The sequence below is a fragment of the Lithobates pipiens genome, unplaced genomic scaffold (genome assembly GCF_037356315.1).
Source record: "Lithobates pipiens isolate NorthernLeopardFrog02 unplaced genomic scaffold, aLitPip1_a1.2 Scaffold_16, whole genome shotgun sequence".
Classification (NCBI taxonomy): Eukaryota; Metazoa; Chordata; class Amphibia; order Anura; family Ranidae; genus Lithobates; species Lithobates pipiens.
In genome coordinates this window covers 41,308,267-41,330,768 of record NW_027507748.1, presented here as the reverse complement: position 1 = coordinate 41,330,768, position 22,502 = coordinate 41,308,267, and positions in this window count along the sequence as shown.

Below are 22,502 nucleotides of genomic sequence, written 5' to 3'. Positions count from 1 at the left end.
ATTTCATGACCCCCCACTACAGAGGGTCACCAACAGCATGTAACAATAGATATCTCCCACTTCAGAAGGGTCTCAGCTGTTCTCCTCCCTCCACCGATATCATGACCAGGTTGTCAAACAAGTATCTTTTTTTTAACAGGTACGTTTTTATTTGCCTCCATTAAGGAGAAAATTATTGGTACAATACAACAGCGCATCGTACAATACAAACAAAGTACAGTGTTCAGTGTACAATCAGTTTTTCAGTCATTACATATCAACAGGATCAGGTCAAAAGAAGAGGATAGGAGATAAAACCAAAAGAGAAAAAAAAGAGAGGAGGAGAGAGGGAGGGGGGGAGAACAGAATTCAGGAGCCCGAATACGGCTCATAGTAAAAAGGCATTCTTCAGCAATATATATATCATTCTTCCCCCAATAACCACATTCTAGCAGGTGATGATAAGAGATTACCTCAAGCCTCACTTCCAAGCCATCATCAGACTACAACAATTACACTCCCACCCAGCACCCCCAAATCTTGTCAAATTTAGACGGACATTTCCGACTGATATACGTCAATTTGTATAGAGGAAGAGCAGAGTCAATCAACCCTTTCCATTGAGAGATCCCAGGGGGGTCAGCCTTCTTCCAGTTAAGCAGGATGGTCTTCCTGGCATAGAATGCCGCATAAAATACAAAAAGTTGCTTGTGTGTACCCACTGCCACTCCGTCACACACCCCCAAAAGCAGGACCATAGGATCCAGCCCCAACGCAAGACCCCCCACCGAGTTCAGGACCCCCACCACCTCCGTCCAGAAGGTGTGAATAACTGGGCAGTCCCACACTACGTGCATAAATGTCCCAACTGCCGTGCAACATTTCGGACACCTATCGGAGCACAATGGGTATATTCTCGATAGTCTCTGTGGAGTGTAGTAGGCCTTATGGATAAACTTCAGTTGAATAAACCTATCCCGTGCCGAGATCATCAAGGGGATATAATTCTGAATCCCCTCTGTCCAATCCTCCCCCCTCAGAGACGGGAGGTCAGACCTCCACTTGCAGAAAAGCTCAGTCTCCTCCACGGGCTTCGAAGTGGAGAGCCTAAGGTAGAGGGATGAAAGAATACGATCCGCTTGCTTGGAAATTAGGAACTTCTCAATCTGGTGTGAACATATGGAGATCCTGTCCGGGAATTGGGCCCGTGTCGCATGGCGCAGCTGCAGGTATCGAAAAAACATTTTATTTGGTAGCCCAAATTCCGCTTTTAGGGTGTCAAAATTGAGGAGAACCCCCCTAGGCATAACATGCTGTAGGGTCGTAATGCCATATTTGGCCCACAATGCAGGGTCCGGGACAGAGTGCAAGTGCTGCAACTGCGGATTGCCCCACAACGGCATATGGGGTGAGACATCTAAAGGGCCACCAAGTTTTGTCGACACCTGCATCCACACCCGCACCGTCGTTGTCATAGCGGACGTGATGGCTGGATGGGCCTTAGGGCCCCTAAAGACTAGATTACTAAGTGCGGCATAAGACCCCAGAATTGCCGCCTCCAAGTTGACCGACGGGTTGGACCTCGATTGCACAAACCACCACCGCACCATGACTAGCACCGCCGCCCAGTAATATTTTTTCAGGCACGGCAAGGCCAGCCCCCCAGCAGACAAGGGCAGCTGGAGGGCAGTCCTCGCCACCCTGGGCACCGCCCCGGCCCATATGAACGCAGTGGTCACTCGATCTACCTTTAGAAAGAAGGAGTTCGGGATCAGGGTAGGGGTGTTCCGAAAGACATACAAGAACTTTGGCAAGAAGGTCATTTTTAAAAGGTTGATTCTACCCATCGGTGACAAAGGCAAAGACTTCCACATTTGGCATTTGGCAATCAGATCATCTAGGATTGGGTATACATTATCGTCCAAATATTGTTTGGGGTCCCCTCGCACCACTATCCCTAAGTATCGGAATTGTTGAACAAATTTCAGGGGCGTCGGCGTGCTCATATCCCGGGGGTTCTGAGAGAGTGAGAATAGCAAGGATTTATCCCAGTTGATCCTAATCCCTGAGAAGGAAGCAAACTCGTCCATGATATATGGGGCCTGTTGTAATGAGGCGGATGCGTCAGGGAGGTAGAGGAGGGCGTCATCCGCATATAAAGATATTTTTTCCCTAAGGGGGCCCACCCGTAGCCCCTCAAACTCCTCCGATGCCCTCAAAAGTATAGCCAGGGGTTCCACTGCCAGCGCAAATAGGCCAGGGGACAGAGGGCATCCCTGCCTCGTGCCCCTGCCCAGCGAAAACTCCTCAGACACCATACCATTGGTGCGAATTCTAGCTACGGGGCTGTTATAAAGCATCTTAAGCCAGGATATAAATTTAGGGCCAAAGTGGAAGCGTTCTAAAACCCCCCAGAGGAATTGCCATTCGACAGAGTTGAACGCCTTTTCCGCGTCGAGCGACGCAACGACTCCCTGCCCTTGCCCAGTCCTCGCTCTGGAGATGTGAGTATACAAGCGCCTGATGTTAATGTCAGTGCCTTTGCCAGGCATAAAGCCCGTTTGATCACCGTGAACTAGGGTCAAGATCACAGAATTAAGCCTGTTTGCCAAAATCTTTGTCACGATTTTTGCGTCGACATTAAGCAGCGAGATTGGGCGGTAGGAGGAGCAACACTCAGGGTCCCTATTCGGTTTGGGGATAACAACGATCACCGCCTCGGACATAGTGGGTGGGAGGTTCCCCTCCACCAGCATGGTGCAAAGCAAGTTGTGAAACTGTGGTGCAAGTACGTCAGCATGGGTTTTATAAAACTCCGCTGGTAGGAGACTTTGAGGGAGGCAATAGCCACCTAAACCTCCTCCAGGGAGATCGGAGCCTCCAGGCGGCTACGGTCGACATCAGAGAGCATCGGGAAGTCCACCCGGTCTAAAAATTGGCCAAGTGCCTCCAGGGTAAAGACCTCTCTGGGGGCATATAGGGCCTTGTAATATTGCACAAATCTATCATTAATTTGAAAGGGGTCCGATAACATCTCCCCCTGCTCCCCCTTAATTCTGGCTATATGCGCTACTGAGGCCCTCTCTTTGGCCAACCAGGCCAGAAGTCTGCCCGTCTTCTCCCCCTGTTCGAAAATGCGCTGTGTTTGGGCCAACAACATCTTCCTGCTACCCTCCGTCCTAAGCAAGGAGATCTCCCTATGAGCCGATTGTAAGGCAGCATAGGTCGCTCCGTCGCCCCCCATCGTGTAAGACCTCTCCAGCTCCTGTGCCTTTTTTTCCGCTTCCTCTAATGCCCGCCTAGAATTCTTCCTGGCCTTGGAAATGGAAAGCTGGTACTGACCTCTGGCATAAGCCTTGAAGGCATCCCAGAGCACCGTGGAAGCCGCGGTACCTCTGTTCAACCCCCAATAGGACCCTAGCTCTGCCTCCACTCCCGGGGCAACCCGTTCGTCCGCCACCCAGTATCCAGAGAGCCGCCACAAGGCGGGCCCCAGGTTGTGGCCCACCTCGAGCCGCAGCAGCATAGGAGCGTGATCGGATATGCCCCTGGGCAAAATCTCCACACCCACAGTGCGGGGTAGCAGCAAAGCGTCCGCCAACAGCAGGTCAATCCTCGAAAATGAGCCATAAGTGGCTGAGTGACATGTGTATTGCCTGTCAGTAGGATGTTTCCACCGCCAGATATCAGTGAGCCCATATAATTCCATCCATTTCAGAAGTGGGGAACTCTGGCCCACACCCATCCGGAGTCTATCCAGGGATGGGTTCGGGGTCATAATGAAGTCTCCTGCCAACAACACCCCAGCGCCAGGGTAGAGTGCCATTATAGGGGTCAACTTAGTCAAGAGCTCCATGGTAGCTGGCGGGGGCACATAAATACCTATCAGGAGCATCTCCAGTCCATTTCACATGGCATGGAGTACTACATACCGGCCACCCGGATCCAAATGAAGATCAAGCAGGCTGAACTGGAGAGATCTATGCACCAGAACACTGACCCCCCTGGCATATACAGAGTAGGTAGAGTGGTAATACGCCCCATCCCAGGGCTTCTTAAGGGCCAGCGTCTTCCCACCAGTCAGATGGGTCTCCTGCAGTATACAAATCTGTGGAGAGTATTTCTTAACATACGTGAACACCAGGGAACGCTTGAGCTTTGAATTTAGGCCCCGTACGTTCCAGGACAAGATGGTCAATGGAGCCATAATCCCGTCTCCCATAAAAACATACGGTGTTCCTGGAACAGCAACTTGTCACCCAGGGGCCTGCCCGATAGCCTATACACCTCAACCTCCCCCAACCCCCCCCCCCGGGACCCCCACCCCCCATATCAGAAAATAGACACTCCCATCACTCCCCTGTTGACACTGAAAGAACGTACCAAGAACCTGACCCCATCTACACATAGAAAAAATGAGGACACTGCATGAAGAAAGACCAATTGAACACATGAACAATAATTTCCACTCCCCCCCACCCCGACATCACCCCCCAAACTTCGGCGTGCCCTAATCCCTAACCAAACTTCCCTGGCATCTACCATGGGGGTGCATGGAAAGATGAGCACCATGAGTGCCACAGTCTTAGCACTGCAAGTCCGGTCCAATCCATCTTCCAGATAAAAGGGCCCTGCAGAGGCATACTTATATAAGTTCACCCGGCCAGGACCGGGGGCGCAGTCTTAGGCCGCGTACACACGGGCGGACTGTCTGTCCAACTTAGTCCGCCGAAACACATTTCAGCGGACAGTCCGCTCGTGTGTGGGCTTCAGCGGACTTTTTCAGCGTGCAGTCTGGCGGACTAAGTATTTCGGAATTTCCGTAATATTGTCCGTCCAACTTTGGTTTCAGCGGACAGTCCGCTCGTGAGTAGGCTAGTTGGACGGACTAAGTATGGCGCATGCTCAGAAAGGATTTACACGGCGAAAGGTTGCATTGCTGTGTATTGGACTTCCGATTTCTAGTCCCGTCGTACGTGCTGTACACGTCATCGCGCAAACTTTCAACGGACTGTTTGTTCATCGTGTGTGGTCAAGTCCGTTCATTCGAAAGTAGGACGGACTGTCTGTCGGATTGTCTGACGGACTAAGTTGGCCAAACAGTCCTCCCATGTGTACGTGGCTTTAAAAGGAGAACCATTACAAACAGATAAACGAAAAAAAATGTTCAAAAAGAGAACAAAAAAAGGGGGGGGGGGGTGTTGTGACAGAGCTCCATCAGCAGGTGGGAGTCAGAGTCCGGGCCGGCTGGGCACAACAGGGGCAATAAAGAGCCAGCCGGGCAGCATCACCTCACCAGCATTGAAACGGGGTCCAAGCCTGCCCTCGCCAACAAGTCTGTAGGAGGTTCAGAGCAAAGTGTAGAGAAGAAATGGGAGCATAGCAGTCACACAGCACCTCAGGGGCAGCTCACCGATCCTCCCGATTCCGTGGTAATGTGTCCAGCCAGGTCGCAGCATCGTCCGGTGAGGTGAAGAAACGGACCGTTTCGCTATCTTGTACTCGAAGTCGGGCCGGGAACAGCATGCTGTACTTAATGCGCCTGTTGCGGAGGTTCATTTTAACCTGGTCAAAGGACCGGCGTAGCTTCTGAGTGTCAATGGAGTAGTCCGGAAAGATCATCAGGCGCGCCCCCTCATAGGTAAGAGCCTCCACCTTGCGTGCCTCCCACAGCACCAGGTCGCGGTCCCTGAAGTGGAGCAAGCGGGGAATGAACGTGCATGGAGGAGCCCCCGGGATGGCCCGGACGGCAGGCATTCTGTGTGCCCTCTCCACAGTGATGAACCGCAAAAATTGCGCTTGAGGCAGAAGCGCACGAAGCAGATCTTCAGTGAAAGTATGGGGGTCCGCACCTTCCGCCCCCTCAGGCAGTCCCACAATGCGGAGATTATTCCTCCGATTTCTATTTTCGGAATCTTCCGCTCTGCTTTCCAGTATTTTCACCCTGGTCTGCAGCGTTCTGAGTGTCCCAGAGTGGTCCCGCAGCACGTCCTCAGATTCGCCCACACGGCGTTCCACTTCAGTCAGTCGAGTGCGGAACGAGTCCATGTCCCTCCAGATAAGGCTAATGTCTAGCTGCACCGATTCTATCTTACCCGTCAGGGCAGACTGGCAGGTAGTAATGGCTTGCATCAGCACCGCGAAGTTGGACTGCTCCGACAGCGGCGGGTCTGGGTCTTCCGGCGGAGACGCCATGCGGGCCGCAGGCTTCGGGTCTGGAGATAGGCCGGAACTAGGCCGCGGCTTCGTTTTGGCCGATGCGGGGGTTCTGCGGCTACCGGAGCTACCCCTGCCCTTGGTCATCCCCTCCCGGGTCCGTGCGCTCGGGGTTAGGTACCTCTATGTGCGGTAACTGCAGGGCGAGGATCGGTTTTTGTGGATGGTCGGCCGGAGCTCACTCCATGTGCGTCCGCTCAGTCGGCCATCTTGGACACGCCCCCCTTTAAACAAGTATCTTTAGTTATCTCCCATATATTAGGTCATATGTGCCAATTCCATGCAAAAACAAAATTGAAGCTCCAATAGTGTAAAACCTTTTAATATAACTCAAATATAAAAACAAAAATGCACTTACAAAGCACAAAGGAAAGATCAGCCTTAAGTCCGATGCGCCGGCCGGATGATGCAATTTTTTGCGAAACGCGCAGGGCTGAGCGATGCGCTGACGTCACCCCTTACGAAGGAGACAAGTTAATAATAGTTTGTAGAGCACACAATGTCCTTCATTACAATTAAAAGGTAATCAGTCAGGTCCTTGCACTACATGCTTTGGTGAATTCATCCAGAAATAGGACCACAAAAGAGGTATAGTATGTATGGGTTTTGCAAAGACTTAGTATTGGGGGGGGGGTTCTCCAAATTAGTTTTTGCCTCTTGCACTCTGCCTGAATTTGAGAACAATAACATTTGTACACATTTTAGGGGGTGTTTAGGGTAAGCACAAAAATGTAGCTGCCAAAATACATTAAATGACTAGGCTAGGTGTGTATGGGCCCAGGATAGCATGCTGGGGATATATAGAACATACATAGAATGTGTTAAAGTGATTGTAAACCCTTACAACACACTTTTTACTACAGGTAAGCCTATAATTAATCTTACCTGTAGCTAACCTGGATATCTCCTAAACCTGAATGTTGTTTGCATGTCCCAACGTCATCAGCACAAAAGCACTGAAGCAATGGCATGTACGTGCCATTGCTTCATTTAGACTGTGCCGTTACCGTCGGCTCCCGCACCATGCATGGGAGTGACATCATGCCGACTCCAGCCAATCACAGTGCCGGAGCTGCAATACCTGGAAGTAACTCCGGGGAGAAATGTTGCCGGCCGAAGCAGTGAACGAGGACCACTGCAGGGGCTTCTACTTCGAGCACAAAATTAGCAGAAGAAGCCCAATGGGTGGGGCATGAAAATTGAACTTCCTTTTTATCGGCTTGTAGTATGTCACTATGTTTGGGATTGTTGGCCCGACAATTGTATGCTGTTTGTATGCAAGACAAGTTTGGGCCAACGCCCTTCAGACAAAAGTCAGCGCATTTTCAGTTTTGCAGAAACACACTATAGTCCATATAACATGGTCTCCTATGAATGTAGTTCACAGTTGTGCATTTTATGGAAAGGGCCAGGGCCATTTTTGGGGTTTTGGCTCCATAGACTTTAATGGATCAAAAACACAAAATGCACCTGGAATACGCAAACTGCAACCTGCATAGGTGTGAACCAGGCCTTAGTGCCCAACACTGGAGATAAATGCACTGACATTTTTTGTTAGGGAGGGAACGTAGAGGTAGATTAGCAGAGAGCTTGTCTATTCAGAATACAGACTAAAAAAGGAGACGGACCTAACAAGAGGGTCACATAAGTGGAAGTGGAACACTATGGTCGATTATAAAACAGCTTTAATTACAGAAAAATGGCACTAAACAAATTACAAAAACCAGTGAATTGACCTTCACCAACCACAATTAAAAAGACAGCGTTGTTTGTATGACTCGTAGCTGCGCATACACCCATACACATGTCCTAACACACCCTCATTAAAAAAATGAGGCTTACTTCAATACCAGTAACAGGTTTAAAGCATGATCACCCTGGATCCAAACAAGAGTAACATGTGTAGTAAGGCAAGGTGTCAGGTGCAAGCTTACAGTATACTTTGCCTTGTGAAACCAATGCTGATGGCGCAGTGATGCGAGGGGACTGGAGTGACTTACTACACAGAGCGGAGCGGTCATTGGTAAATAATGGAATCTGTGAAATCCCCCCGGGAACTCTGACTAACATTCACCAGCACCACAGCGGGAGTTGGCAATATTACTTGAGTGGTGAGATCCCCCCTTACACATCGGTGAACACATACTAGCATCCCAGCTGTGCATCTGAGACCAATCCCCCCCCGCACAGTTTTTTTTTCTGCATTTTAATTGCTGGCATTCTTTTACTTACAGTCCAGCTGTCAGGGGGAAAGATTCCTGGCCCACTCCTTAAGGATTCACACCTATGCACTTTTAGAGCTTTTTGCATTTAGCAGATTTGCACTACAGAACGTGGAACAGTAAATGGACTGTAGTACAAATCTGCAAAATGCAAAAAGCACTAAAAATGCATAGATGTGAATTCAGCCTAACAACCAGCTATTCTTTACACAGGATTCAGATCGGTTAATCATTTTTCAACCAATTCAAATTCAAATTGTTCCGAAAATTTGGAATTTGTTAGGAAATTAACAAACAAAACAAAACAAAACAAATTCTGAAATGAATGAACAAAACAATTTATTAAAATTGATAACATAACGAATCCGATACTAAACAATTTTTTTTGTTCTGCACATGTCTAAAGGTGATATCAGGGTTCTATTGGACCCACCCAATGACACCTATGGATCCCAATGAAGCTGATCAGGTGATTGCTAGACCAGCACTGCCAGGTTTAGAGCTGGAGGAATCAACAACATAAAAACAGTGGCGCAAACTGGTGGTTTCCAAAGTGGTGTGACCATAGATGGGTGCAGATGTAGGGGACCTGGATGAAAGTAAAGCCTCGTACACACAATCCAATTGTTGGCAGGGGATTGTATGTTGACAGACTGTTATCCTAAAATCTGACTGTTAGTACGCTCCTTTTGACAATTGTCCAACTTTCTGCCAACAAATGTTGGATGACAGGCTAGTAAATTTTCAGTGGACAGCAGTTGGTTTTCAGATTTTCTGATGGTCAGTACACAAGTCCGTCAAACACAAAAAAAAAAGACAAGATCCTACCACACGCCGTTAAGACAAAAATCTGACACTTGGTTCATCAACAATTGAATCATGTGTACGAGGCTTAAGAGTAGAAAAACACAGACCTAAAATATGATACAAATGTCCATAAGATTTGACATAACAGTCTCAAAGTCTTACAGTGGTAATAAAGTCCATCCACAAATGGCAGCTACCTAAAAAAGAGCCTAAAATGGATTCCCGCAGCAGCTATAAATACAAGGAGAGAAGCGCCTCTAGGTGTAGGAGAATATACCACTTTAATAAAGTAAAAGCAATTGGCAATTCACATAGCAAGTAGTAAAATAGACACATCAGAATGGAGGCATCCTGTAGGGCTGTTATCAGTGTCCATCAGCGAAAGCTCCGGCTCCCGCCATGGAGATCTTCTACTCGATATCCAGAAATTTTTTCATGAGAGCAGGTATCAGAGCGAGGCTTGGGGCACTTGTGGAGCGTGGCGGGAGTGGTGATGGCGTCAATGGGCATGCGACTCATTTCAGAGCATACGTCCTGTGAGTGTGGCAGCTAGATATTGTTGAAGAAACATTTCAACATTATCTCCACAAAGATGTTAGGCATGGTAGAGATGCCAAAACCCATTGATAGTTCTCAACCTGTTCGATCTATCATGCAATTTCATAACAAATTCAGGAAGATGGAAAAGATCTTTGTAAGGCAATGGCCTATATTGAGGGAAGATCCCCATATAAAATCAACAATCGGTGACCAATCTCTTGTCACGTATAGACAAGAAAAAAAAACAAAGCTCAAATAGCCCTCAGCAAAATAAAAGCATTATGTCCCATTGATAGTGCCCCTTAACTCCTCTCAATATTAAGGGGATGTATCAGTGTAAAAACCCTTATGTCTCACATGCGCTCATGTAACACAAAGGCAGACATTTTCCTGAAAAGGTAAACAGTATATGATACCCAATTTCTTTACATGTTTTTCTGAATATGTAGTATATTGTTTGACCTGCCCACTCTATGTATTTACAAACGGTTTTTATTATAGATAAGGTCAAAGTACAAAAAGTTGACAGTAGAATGAATTGTACAAGTGAGATATAAAATGATAATCCAATATCACTTAGTTAATAACATTTCTAGTGACAGAATTCACACAATGGAATAGGAATCACAAAAGTGTAAGTAGAAAAGGATCTGTGAATATGCTTGAGAAAGATGACAGTGGTGAAATTACAACAATAGTGAAGTTTCCCATAGCGTCCATTTATTTTGGTAAATATGCATAGTGTCATACAACGTGTAGTGTATTCTCTCTGATAGCTTAATATTAGCCATACGGTTGAGAACCTGAGGCCATGGAACAACTGGTGAGTTCCAGTAAGAGGCAATGGTCCAGTGAATGGAGCTAAAAAGGGTGTGTATTAATCTGGAACTTGCTTGTGGAATGTTTTGTATGGGGAAGAATAAAGGGCATATTTGAGGAGTTAGAGGGATTTTTCTACCTGAAATACGCTCAGTCATCAGCTTAACATTGTGCCAAATGTACTTAAGGAGGGGGCAGTCCCAGAAGATGTGAAGCAAAGAGTTGAGTTTGGAGGGGGTAAGATACCACCTATAGAGCAGTTTAATGGCAGATTCTCTGATAGTGGTAGTTTTGGAAGATTTGTGTAAGTTTTCAAATATGGTGTCCCATTGTTCGGGGGAGAATGAAATGTTTAGGTCTGATTATTATTATTAGGTCTGCCCACTCTATGTAGGTCGCACTATTCGTACACTTCGGAAACGGTTTGGGGAGCATCGCAATCTTGTGGAAAAGGGCATAGACAAACAAACATAGTGTTCCGTGACATTTCAAAGACTGTCATTCCTAAGATTACGTGTTTGGGTTATAGAAGCCATCCCCAAAACATTCCCCACCGCTGAACGCTATAAAAGGTTATGCGAGAGGGAAAATTATTGGATAAATACCCTGGATTCTTTTATCTCCTGGAGGCCTTAATGAGAGCATTGAAATTAATATTCTATTATAATAATCATCCATTTGCTCTTTGATCCATTAGTCATCGATAATAATAGTTGCTAATATCCCCATATGACCTTTGTGCTGCCCTTGGGTCATTATTTAGCTTTATAGATTAGGTTATACTCTAATATACTTTTATTAAATTGATCTATTATTTCAATAAATTTATTTTAATTGAATGCACAAGTGGAGATATTATTGATATCATTGTTTTTTAGACTCAACAAATAGCCGAATTTAATCAATTTTTATTCTATTCTATTTTATTGATCTAATTAATAAATCTATATTTTCAGCATATTATATACATATTTTTATTATTATTATTAATATTATATATACACTAGTTCTTTTTATATATAATAGTTATTTATATATGTGCCAGCCCCTTCATATGCATATGTTAAAATATAGTATAAATATTATGGTCCTTCAACTAATACTAATTTAGTTTAAATTAAAATAATTTTTTTATAATTTTTTTAAATTACTAGTATTATTCCATAACTATTGCCAGATAATCATGACTCTACTGGTCGTCAGGTGTAAGTATTGTAGTCCAAATGTAGCTTTATATATCAGTCTATCATCAGATTTTTAAGTAGTTCTGCCACATCACCGTATTATTGTTTTTAAGTTGCTATGGTTACCTGTTGTGCAAGCCCTATGGTACCTTTTCCTGCATGAGAGAGTAATATATATATATATATATATATATATATATCCTATTCAAAGATGGCCACCAGCTAAGCCTGAAGAAGGAGCATGCATAATCTGAATGCGAGCACCGCCCACTGACCTTGTACCCGGAAGTGACATTGATCATTGCTCCAGCTACTCGGAAGTGCCGTGAGCCAACAGTGCGGCTGGAGGACGGTCAGATCATAGACTCTCATCACAGCCAGTGATGCAAGGCATCACCTGGAGAAAGAGTGGATGAACACATGATATAACATGATTGAATATATTGCTAGTTTATGTTTCCATGTCTATTTTTGCTATTTAATGACCTAAATTTCTACACTTAGAGGCGCTGTTCTTTGTTTTACTATGTATTTTAACTTCTACCTACTCACGCTGTAACTGAAAGACAGCTACAGCGTGGGACTTAATTGCCAGGAGGGCATCTGTGTACGTCCTCTGGAGCATGCGCTGTCAGCGCGTCCCTGCATGCCGCATGCTACGCGCTCTGTGATCACAGAGTCTATAAGGCCTGGCTGATCACAGATCGGTGTAAGAGGCCGATCCCAGCCCCCTACCACGTGATCAGCTGTCAGCCAATGACAGCTGATCACATGATGTAAACAGAAGATCAGTAATCTGTATTTGTTTGTCCACCTACCAGTGCCCACAGTGCCACCTAACTTTGCTCAACCGTGCCACCTATCAATACCCACCAGTGCTGCCAATCAATCCCCATCAGTGCCACCTACCAGTGCTACCCATCAGTGCCACCTACCAGTGCTGCCCATCAGTGCCACTTACCAGTGCTGCCCATCAGTGCCCCATCAGTGTCACCTTATCAGTGCCGCCTCATCAGCGCACATCAGTGAGGGAGTAAAATTACCTGTTTTCAAAATTTTATAACAAACTATGAAAGTTTTCCGTTTGTTTTTTCAAAATTTTCAGTCTTTTTTTTGTTTTTCTAGCAACAAATAAAAATCCAGCAGTGATTAAATACCATCAAAAGAAAGCTTGATTTGTGTGAAAAAAAAAAATGATACAAATTTCATATGGGTACAGCGTTGCATGACCGTGCAATTGCCAAAATGTAAAAGTGCTAAAAGCTGAAAATTGGCCTGGGCAGGGAAGGGGTAAAAGTGCCCAGTAAGCAAGTGGTTAAGAATAAATCTATTTTCTGTCCTTCATCGTAGAATTATTCTGGTAAGGAGCAGACGCTTCCTGCTACCAGAGTAGAATGTCTTGTAAAGGAAGTAGTTAGAGTCAGTTCCGCTAATACTTGAGTTATTAATGGAGACATTTATGTCTCTTGTTAGTTTTCTTTATCTCTATAGCACTACATTGCCTAGGGATTTTTACAAAAGGGGGACCGTGGATGGGCTGAGTGCGGGGGGACCGTGGATGGGCTGAGTGCGGGGGATTGTGGATGGGTGGGTATGGGGGGGGGGGACCGTGGATGGGCTGAGTGCAGGGGACTGTGGAGGGGTGTTTACGGGGAGGGACTGTGGATGGACTGAGTGTGGGGTACCATGGATGGGTGAGTGCGGACCTGGGGGTTTTGTTTGTCGTCTCCCCCAAAAAGCTTAGCACCATCTGCCACTGGCTATATATACACACACCTTACTTGTATACATAGGTGTGCACAGCCCATTGCATTAAGATGTTCACTCCAAAGCTCAAACACACATGCCTTTCTCTGCAGCCTCAGCTACACTGGACAGTGAATGAATGGGAGGTTCTCTGTGCTAAGCGACTTCCTGTTCATTCACAAACTGAGGCATAGTAAACGCAGTATACATGGATGAGCGAGTTAGGGGTGGAGGAACTTGACTGGCCTGCACAGAGTCCTGACCTCAACCTGATAGAACACCTTTGGGATGAATTAGAGCTTAGACAGCCAAGACTTCTCATTCAACATCAGTACCTGACCTCACAAATACACTTCTGGAAGAATGGTCAAACATTCCCATAGACACACTCCTAAACCTTGTGGACTGCCTTCCCAGAAGAGTTAAAGTTGCAAAGGGTGGGCCAACTCAATGGGCTAAGACTGGGATACCATTAAAGTTCATGTGTCCCAATACTTTTGGCAATATAGTGTAGATCAGAAAAGATAGTAGATGGGTCAAGCGGGAGCACACAAAGGTGTGTGTAAACTAAAAAGAAATAGTGCAAATATTGCTTTTTAGTATACACACTCCTTTAATGTTTGGATCATTTTGAATGGTGCAGCTGTTCTGATTTTTGTCATTAGCATTCGCTTTCACACCCAGCAGCGCTTTAGTATTTTATCAGTTAGCACACACAGGTAACAGAACTAACACAAGCACTGGTGGTTGTTGGCAGATTGTATAAAGGTGAACAGTGATGAGCTGACCAATCCTGGTCACTTCCTGGCAAGGGTTGTCTCAGGTGAGTTTTCCTTGAATCCTGGTAGTGACAATGCACTGCTCTACGCACACTACATGTGAGCGAGCAAATCGGATCACATGCACACTCCATCACACCTGCATGCTGTGAACACAGAGCATTATGGAGGGTTACAACCCCTGTCAGTTTTTTGTTTTTTTTGCCATCTGTGTCTTCTTGGGGAGATTTCCCTTCACTTCCTGCCCTTCTCCATTATATCCAAAGCCGAAAAGTTATTCCTTTAGTTATCCACTTGCCGACCAGCTGCTGTCATTATACTGGTGTACATCAGCACCTTTAAGGGTGATAGCAGGCGCCCCCGTGCCACCGCCCGGTGAGGGACCCGATGCCCATGATCGGCAGCTGTGGGCACCCACGATTGCTCCACACAGAGCCAGAACGGGGATGTGTGTATGTAAATCCCCTTTCTGACAGGAGAGGAGGGATCGATTGCCTGTTTCTAGTAATCAGAAACAGCGACCTCTCTACTCCTCTAGTCACTCCCATCCCGCCACAGTTAGAAACACACACGAGGGAACACATTTAACCCCTTGATCGCCCCCCCCCCCCCCAGTGTTGCCCCCTTCCCTACCAGTGACATTTACACAGTAATCAGTGGCTATTCATAGCACTGATCGCTGTATAAGGCTGGGTTCACACTGCTGCGGGGGGAGATCCGGATGTGATTCGCACCGCACTGCAGTGCAAATCACATCCGATCTCCGTAGCGATGCGAGTTCAGCCATACAGATGAGCGATGCGAATTCAGCCATACTATCTGTATGGCTGAATTTGCATCGCTCCCGCAGCAAACTCGCACGGGACCCTTTTTTTGGTCCGCAGCAGAATCGGATCGCATGGGTGTTCACACCATGCGATCCGATTCCTGTGCGAGTGTGCAGATCGCACTGCGATATGCGGACGGATCTGGGGGTGTCATTAACATTTCATTGACACTCCCAGCCGTTCGCATAGGGCAATGTGAACTGCCGGCGGGAGGCATGCGATGCGGGAAAACGCCGCGGATTTGCGGCGTTGCCGCATCGCTGTGGTGTGAACCCAGCCTAAATGACAATAGTCCCTGAATAGTGTCCAATCTGTCTGCCGCAATGTTGCAGTCCCGATATAAAAAATAAATAAATAAATCACTGATCACCGCCATTACTAGTAAAAAATAATGCTGGCTGCAGTTGTCTAGGCTGAGAATGTCTGTTACACTCTCTTTCACACTGTCCAAAGCCAACACTAACAATCCCCCCCCCCCCCCCCCCAACACACACAGACAGGAGAGGAGAGGACTCGATCTGCTCCTCTTCCTTCCGCCCCCACCCCTCTGTGTCTGCCCACACTCCAATTCCTGGTGCTGTGCCTCAGAAAAGGAAAGTGGGGGCTGGAAATTGGAAGTCCAGCAGCCTTAGATACATCTGGATGAGAGGTGCCAAGGGGTGGGTAAGTTCACCATCCGTCCCTGTCTGTGATTGGAGTCTCCCCCTCCTTCCCCGTTCTCTCTCCTGCCTCTGAGTAAGTGCACTAAGGGAAATCAGGGTTCTCAGAGCACCCCTTACATCAGAGTTCCCCTTTACACCCACAGCGTTCCCCCTTACATCAGAGTCCTCTCCGTGCATCCGAGCTCTCCATTAAATGAGGGTTCCCAGAGCATCCCTTATGTCAGAGTCCCCAGAGTTCTCCCTTACATCAGAGTCTGCAGAGTCCCCCCTTACAGTGTAAAGGGACCTCTGTGGGTTCAGACATAAAAGGGGACTCTTGTGATTAACTTCATATGATTAGAAATGTTATTTAATTGCAAAATATACAATATATATAGTTTATACTATAAAAAAAAAAAAAAAAAAAAAATTGCTGTGCTACGCTAAAGTGTTCGGGTTTGATTTGAAGAAAAGGTGGCAACGCTAGCGACAGCGCAATTGTCAGTTAAAATGATGCAGTGCCACATCGCATAAAATTGTCATTAAGGGGGAAAATCTTTGGGTCTGAAAATGGTTGAACTTTAAATGCTTTATGAACAGGTGATAGATGAAAGTGAAAGTAATCTAGGAAGAGTTAATGACTGATGGACTCTGCATCCCTGAATAAGATTTAAATTCAGCACCAGAGGGAGTTTGAATGAACAGATAAACTTTGTGCAGAACATGTCCTTCCGTGCAATCCTGATTCTATCTTTATTGTCCATAGCGAGTGAGTACAATTATTTAATGCTCGGTGTGTTTTTCTATACTGTATACCCTGCAGTAGGTTTTCTCATTGAATAATGTAACACATTTATTACAGCCTGTATTACGTACTTTGGATAGCAAAGTGACTTTGTATGCATATGGCCTCAGATTTTTCAGTACAAACACAAATGTATCATAAAATTATTCTTTTATTTCTCTGTGCATATAATCGGTCATTCTTTGCAAAGTAAAAATGTCACTTTCTTCACTAACCTAGGTAAAAATGTATTTTCAAAGTGAACAAGCTCTACTTATTTAGTGGATAATCCTTCTGTGTCTGTATGCTGTATGTGCTGTATGATGTGTGTTTTCTTTCCATGCCCTGTATTTTCTAGGCCCTTTCACACAGGCTTTGTGATCAGGTCCACCTGTCAGTTTTTCAGGCGATCCTGATCTGAGCTTCTATTCACCCCTATGGGGCAGCAGATGACAGCGGTGACGTCCGCTGACAAGCCGCTGTTATCTGACCCAATCCTGTCAGAGAAATCTAGACGGATGGAGACCCTATTTTCCATCCATCTGATGGATGGGATCGGATGAAAACGGACAGGCAGTCTTTTTTTATCCGATCTTCCCATAGAGAGCAGGGCTCTGTCAGGTCCGTCTCTGCACAATGAGCGGAGATGGACCGATCATCTGCCTGCACAGCGGGGATCAGCAGATCGATCCCCCACTGAGCAAAGCGGAGTCCGTGGGGCGGAAAAGCCAGTGTGAAAGGACCCTTAAAAATGGTTCACCTTTAAAAATTCTGTGTCAAAACACCACCAGTACATGTGATTAGGGATAGCCCTGATGTCCGAGTCGAACATAAGTTAGTTTGTTGTTTCATAGAACAAACAAACATATGGGGCGCTCACTGAAGTTAGCCATCCATGATGCATCCCATAATGCACTGCGAGACTGCTGATTGGACAAAGCATGCACCTGCCCTGTGTGATTTGGCCAATCACAGCGAGATGTGCTGTAAGAGCCATGATTGGCCGCATCCACTTCCCAAAATATATAAGGCTGCTTACACAGCAGCTGTGTACATTGTTATGAATGAAGAAAGATTAGGCAGGTTAGTTAGTGGATTGAGCATGCAGTGTAGAATATATAACCCAGTGCAGAGTATATAGTGTGGTCAATTTAGTGTATAGAACGCAGTGCAGAGTATATAATGCAGTTGATATAGTGTATATAATGCAGTGCAGAGTATGTAATGCAGTCAGTGTAGTATATATAATGCAGTACAGAGTATATAATGCAGTGTATTAAGGGGACCCCTATGACAGAATTAAGAAAAAAACGTCATGGAGCCCCCCAAATTCCAAACCAAGCCCTTTGCATCTAGTATAAATTTTAAGGGGAACTCCATGCCAAAATGTAAAAAACAATTGGCGTGGAGTCCCCTCAAAATCCATACCAGACCCTTATCTGAGCAAGCAGCGTGACAGGTCAGGAAAGGGGGGGAGGTGAGCGAGCACCATACCAGTCCGTTTGCCCAGAACATGGGGAGGGTGCTTTGGGGTGCAGTGTACATCCACTGTCAATCACACTGCCTGACAGACCTGAAAAAATTGAAAAAGCCCCAGCGGAGCTGATGCGGGACAATGCTTAGCGGAGCAGGACTGCGGGACATGTGTCAGAACCCGGGGCTGTCCTGCAGAATCCGGGACTGTTGAGAGTATGGTATACCGCCCAACTTTCTGTGCAGGAAACAAGAGACACCTATTAGCAAAAGTATGGAGGCATAGGACACAGCCCCTGCCACGCCCCCTTTAAGGAGAATTATACAAAAAAATATTATTTAAACCCACAAGTGCCTTTTTTTTTATTACCACTACATTTTTGGCATTAAACAATATCACACTAGGGTAGCCTTGCCCTCTCTTCGCTTTGTACATTTTAGATCAAGTCCGCCACCCTGTGGATTCTTGAGAGAGCTGCAGCACCTAGAGCTAAGAGAACTTTTTTATACAGACTGTTATATTATCTGTGTTGCTTATGGGGACAGCGCTGGTTTGGTTTGTTTTTTCTGATAGTTCTATGAAGCCAGTACACCCTTGTTTAAGCTTTCCCCCCGATCCCTCTCCTTCCACATTTGTTGCGCAGGATTCGGATAGAGGGGGTTCCAGTCATTCTCATGGCATTCTGAAAGGCCCTGGTTCCCGGAGATTGTGAGATTGATAATAGACGGGCCATGGACGCTTCCACACTTCCACGTCCCCCGATATACCGTCTCAACGTCCTATATTCCACCCCAATTTACAGTCTCTAAATTTGATGCCATGGCTATTGAAGCAATGGTGTTAAAGGACCATGGCATCTCCGTATAGTGTCAGGGAAACTCAAGTTAAGGGGAATGAGAATGATTATCTGCAAATCAGCTATATACAAGAGTGGCTGGTGTCTTATCATATAAGGTCCTCCATCCGATAGTGTCCGCTGCGTACTGCGCATGCGCAGTACACAGCAACACAGATTCCGAAAATTGCTGAGGATGAACCGCGCCTGCGCCGTGAGTCCAAGTTCTATCCCCACTATCCAAGTGGACATAGAGTAGGAATATAAAAGAGCCAAGCACAGCGAGGCCGAGCCCGAAGCGTGGCGAGCGAAGCTATTCCGTGAGGGGCCCTCTAATATTCACAACCCTATGTCCGCTTGGATGGTGGGGCTACCACCTCCACTCACGGCGCCGTTCAGCTTCGGATATTTTCCGAAGCTTCGTCTGCTCCATATTGCGCATGCGCAGTACGGCGCGGACACTATATGATGGCCGGACACTATATGGCAGAACACCGATCCATTAGGGGCGCCGCCCCCCTACTTTGCATGCAACGACAGACTCATAGGTTTCTATGATTCTTTTTTTTAAGCCAAATGTCCAGAGCCTGAGCCTCTAATTGGCTTGAAAATGGTTGGGCTTGGGGCGCAGAGCACTGCCCCTCCCCCCCCCCACTTGACACTAGTGAATCAATATTCGCTATTGTCCACTGGCTTCTCCTCCCAGCCAATCAGGACAGGAGGCAAATCCGGTTGGCTTAGAGGACAAGCCGAGGATGCTGCAGAGGGGCGGAGTGCGGGGGATCGTGGAGGGGCTGAGTGCAGCAGACCATGGAGGGGTGGGTATGGGAGGGGACCGTGGATGGACTGAGTGCGGAGGACCTTGGAGGGGTGGGTGGTGGGTTGACCATGGATGAGCTGAGTGTAGGGGACCGTGGATGGCTTGAGTGTGGAGGACCTTGGAGGGGTGGGTGAACAGTGATGGGCTGACCAATCCCGGTCACTTCCCCGGCAAGGGTTGTCTCAGGTGAGTTTTCCTCTAATTCTGGTAGTGACAGTACACTGCTCCATGCACACTACATGTGAGCGAGCAAATCGGATCACATGCATACTCCATCACACCTGCATGCTGTGAACACAGAGCATTATGGAGGGTTACAACCCCTGTCAGTTTTTTGTTTGTTTTTTAGCCATCTGTGTCTTCTTGGGGAGATTTCCCTTCACTTCCAGTCCTATTCCACTATATCTAAAGCCGAAAAGTTATTCCTTCAGTTATCCACTTGCCGACCAGCTGCTGTTATTATACTGGTGTACATCAGCACCTTTAAGGGTGATAGCAGGTGCCCCCGTGCCACCGTGCCACCGCCCGTTGAGGGACCCGATGCCCATTGTCAGCAGCCACGGGCAACCCACGATTGCTCCACACAGAGCCAGAACGGGGATGTGTGTATGTAAATCCCCTTTTTGACAGGAGAGGAGGGATCGATTGCCTGTTTCTAGTAATCAGGAACAGCGATCTCTCTACTCCTCTAGTCACTCCCACCCCCCACAGTTAGAAACACACACGAGGGAACACATTTAACCCCTTGATCGCCCCCCCCCCCCCGTGTTGCCCCCTTCCCTACCAGTGACAGTTACACAGTAATCAGTGGCTATTTATAGCACTGATCGCTGTATAAATGACAATGCTCCCTAAATAGTGTCAAAAGTGTCCAATCTGTCTGCCGCAATGTTGCAGTCCCGATAAAAAAAAAAAAAAAAAAGCTAATCGCCGCCATTACTAGTAAAAAATAATGCTGGCTGCAGTTGTCTAGGCTGAGAATGTCTGTTACACTCTCTTTCACACTGTCCAAAGCCAACACTAACAATCCCCCCCCTTGCCACACACAGACAGGAGAGGAGAGGACTCGATCTGCTCCTCTTCCTTCCGCCCCCACCCCTCTGTGTCTGCCCACACTCCAATTCCTGGTGCTGTGCCTCAGAAAAGGAAAGTGGGGGCTGGAAATTTGAAGTCCAGCAGCCTTAGATACATCAGGATGAGAGGTGCCAAGGGGTGGGTGAGTTCACCACCCATCCCTGTCTGTGATTGAAGTCTCCCCCCCTTCCCCGTTCTCTCTCTCCTGCCTCTGAGTAAGTACACTAAGGGAAATCAGGGTTCTCAGAGCACCCCTTACATCAGAGTTCCCCTTTACACCCACAGTGTTCCCCCTTACATCAGAGTCCTCTCCGTACATCTGAGTTCTCCATTAAATGAGGGTTCCCAGAGCATCCCTTATGTCAGAGTCCCCAGAGTTCTCCCTTACATCAGAGTCTGCAGCGTCCCCCCTTACAGTGTAAAGGGAACTCTGCGGGTTCAGACATAAAAGGGGACTCTTGTGATTAACTTCATATGATTAGAAATGTTATTAATTGCAAAATATACAATATGTATAGTTTATACTATATAAAAAAAAAAAATTGCTGTGCAACGCTAAAGTGTTCGGGTTTGATTTGAAGAAAAGGTGGCAACGCTAACGACCGCGCAATTGTCAGTTAAAATGATGCAGTGCCACATCGCAAAAAATGGTCATTAAGGGGGAAAATCTTCGGGTCTGAAAGTGGTTGAACTTTAAAGGGGTTGTAAAGGTTTTTTTTTTTTTTTTCTAAATAGGTTCCTCTAAGCTAGTGCATTGTTGGTTCACTTACCTTTTCCTTCGATTTCCCTTATAAATGTTTTTTTTCTTTGTTTTCTTTGTCTGAATTTCTCACTTCCAGTTCCTCCTCAGTAAGCTGTTCTGGCTGACTAAACACCAGCTCAGATGATGGTGAGAAGTTTACTGAGGAGAACCAGGAAGTGAGATATTCAGACAAAGAAAAAAAACATTTAGAAGGGAAATCGAAGGAAAAGGTAAGTGAACCAACAATGCATAAGCTTAGAGGAACCTATGTAGAAAATAAAAAACAAACCTTTACAACCCCTTTAAAGTGGTTGTAAACCCTCCTAAACATGTTTAGCTTGGTAGATAATACTTTTCTCAGGCAGCTGATCGCTGCCTGAGAAAGTGCCCTTACTTGTGTCATTTTCGTAAAAACCGCCATTTTGATATCCATAACGTCATGCGTGCTTGCGCAGTATGGACTTGCGAGCGCGGCATATATTGTATTGCCGCCTGTGTCTTTCCTGCTTCTCTGCCGTTGTTAGTACGTGACATTCTCCTCAGAGCGGCAGAGGAGAAGTCTCGCGATGTACACATCTCCCTGCTCTTCCTGATACTCCCCCTTGAGACTGCACAAGACGTCACGTAGGGGAATGAATCATAGAGCAGAGCAGAGCGAGAGAGAGAGAGAGAGACACACGTGAAATGCTTTGTTGCCTTAGTAACGGCAACTGAGATCGAGGCTTGGTTAGGATTGTTATGACGCTACGGCGCATGCGCGAGATTTCTTGAGGGGAATCAAACTAAGGGCGGAAATGACGTCCGCAAAGGAAAGGAAAACCAGATGCAGCAATGGCGCGGGCGATACCCGGAAGACACTGATTTTTATAAGTTATAAAAAAGGTATTTATAACGCTCGTTTTGCGAAAAAATATAGTTCCTATGAATGCTGATGTTTAGTAGAATACAAACAATTAAAAATTACGATTTTTTTTGGTGGGGTTTACTTCCTCTTTAAATGCTTTATGAACAGG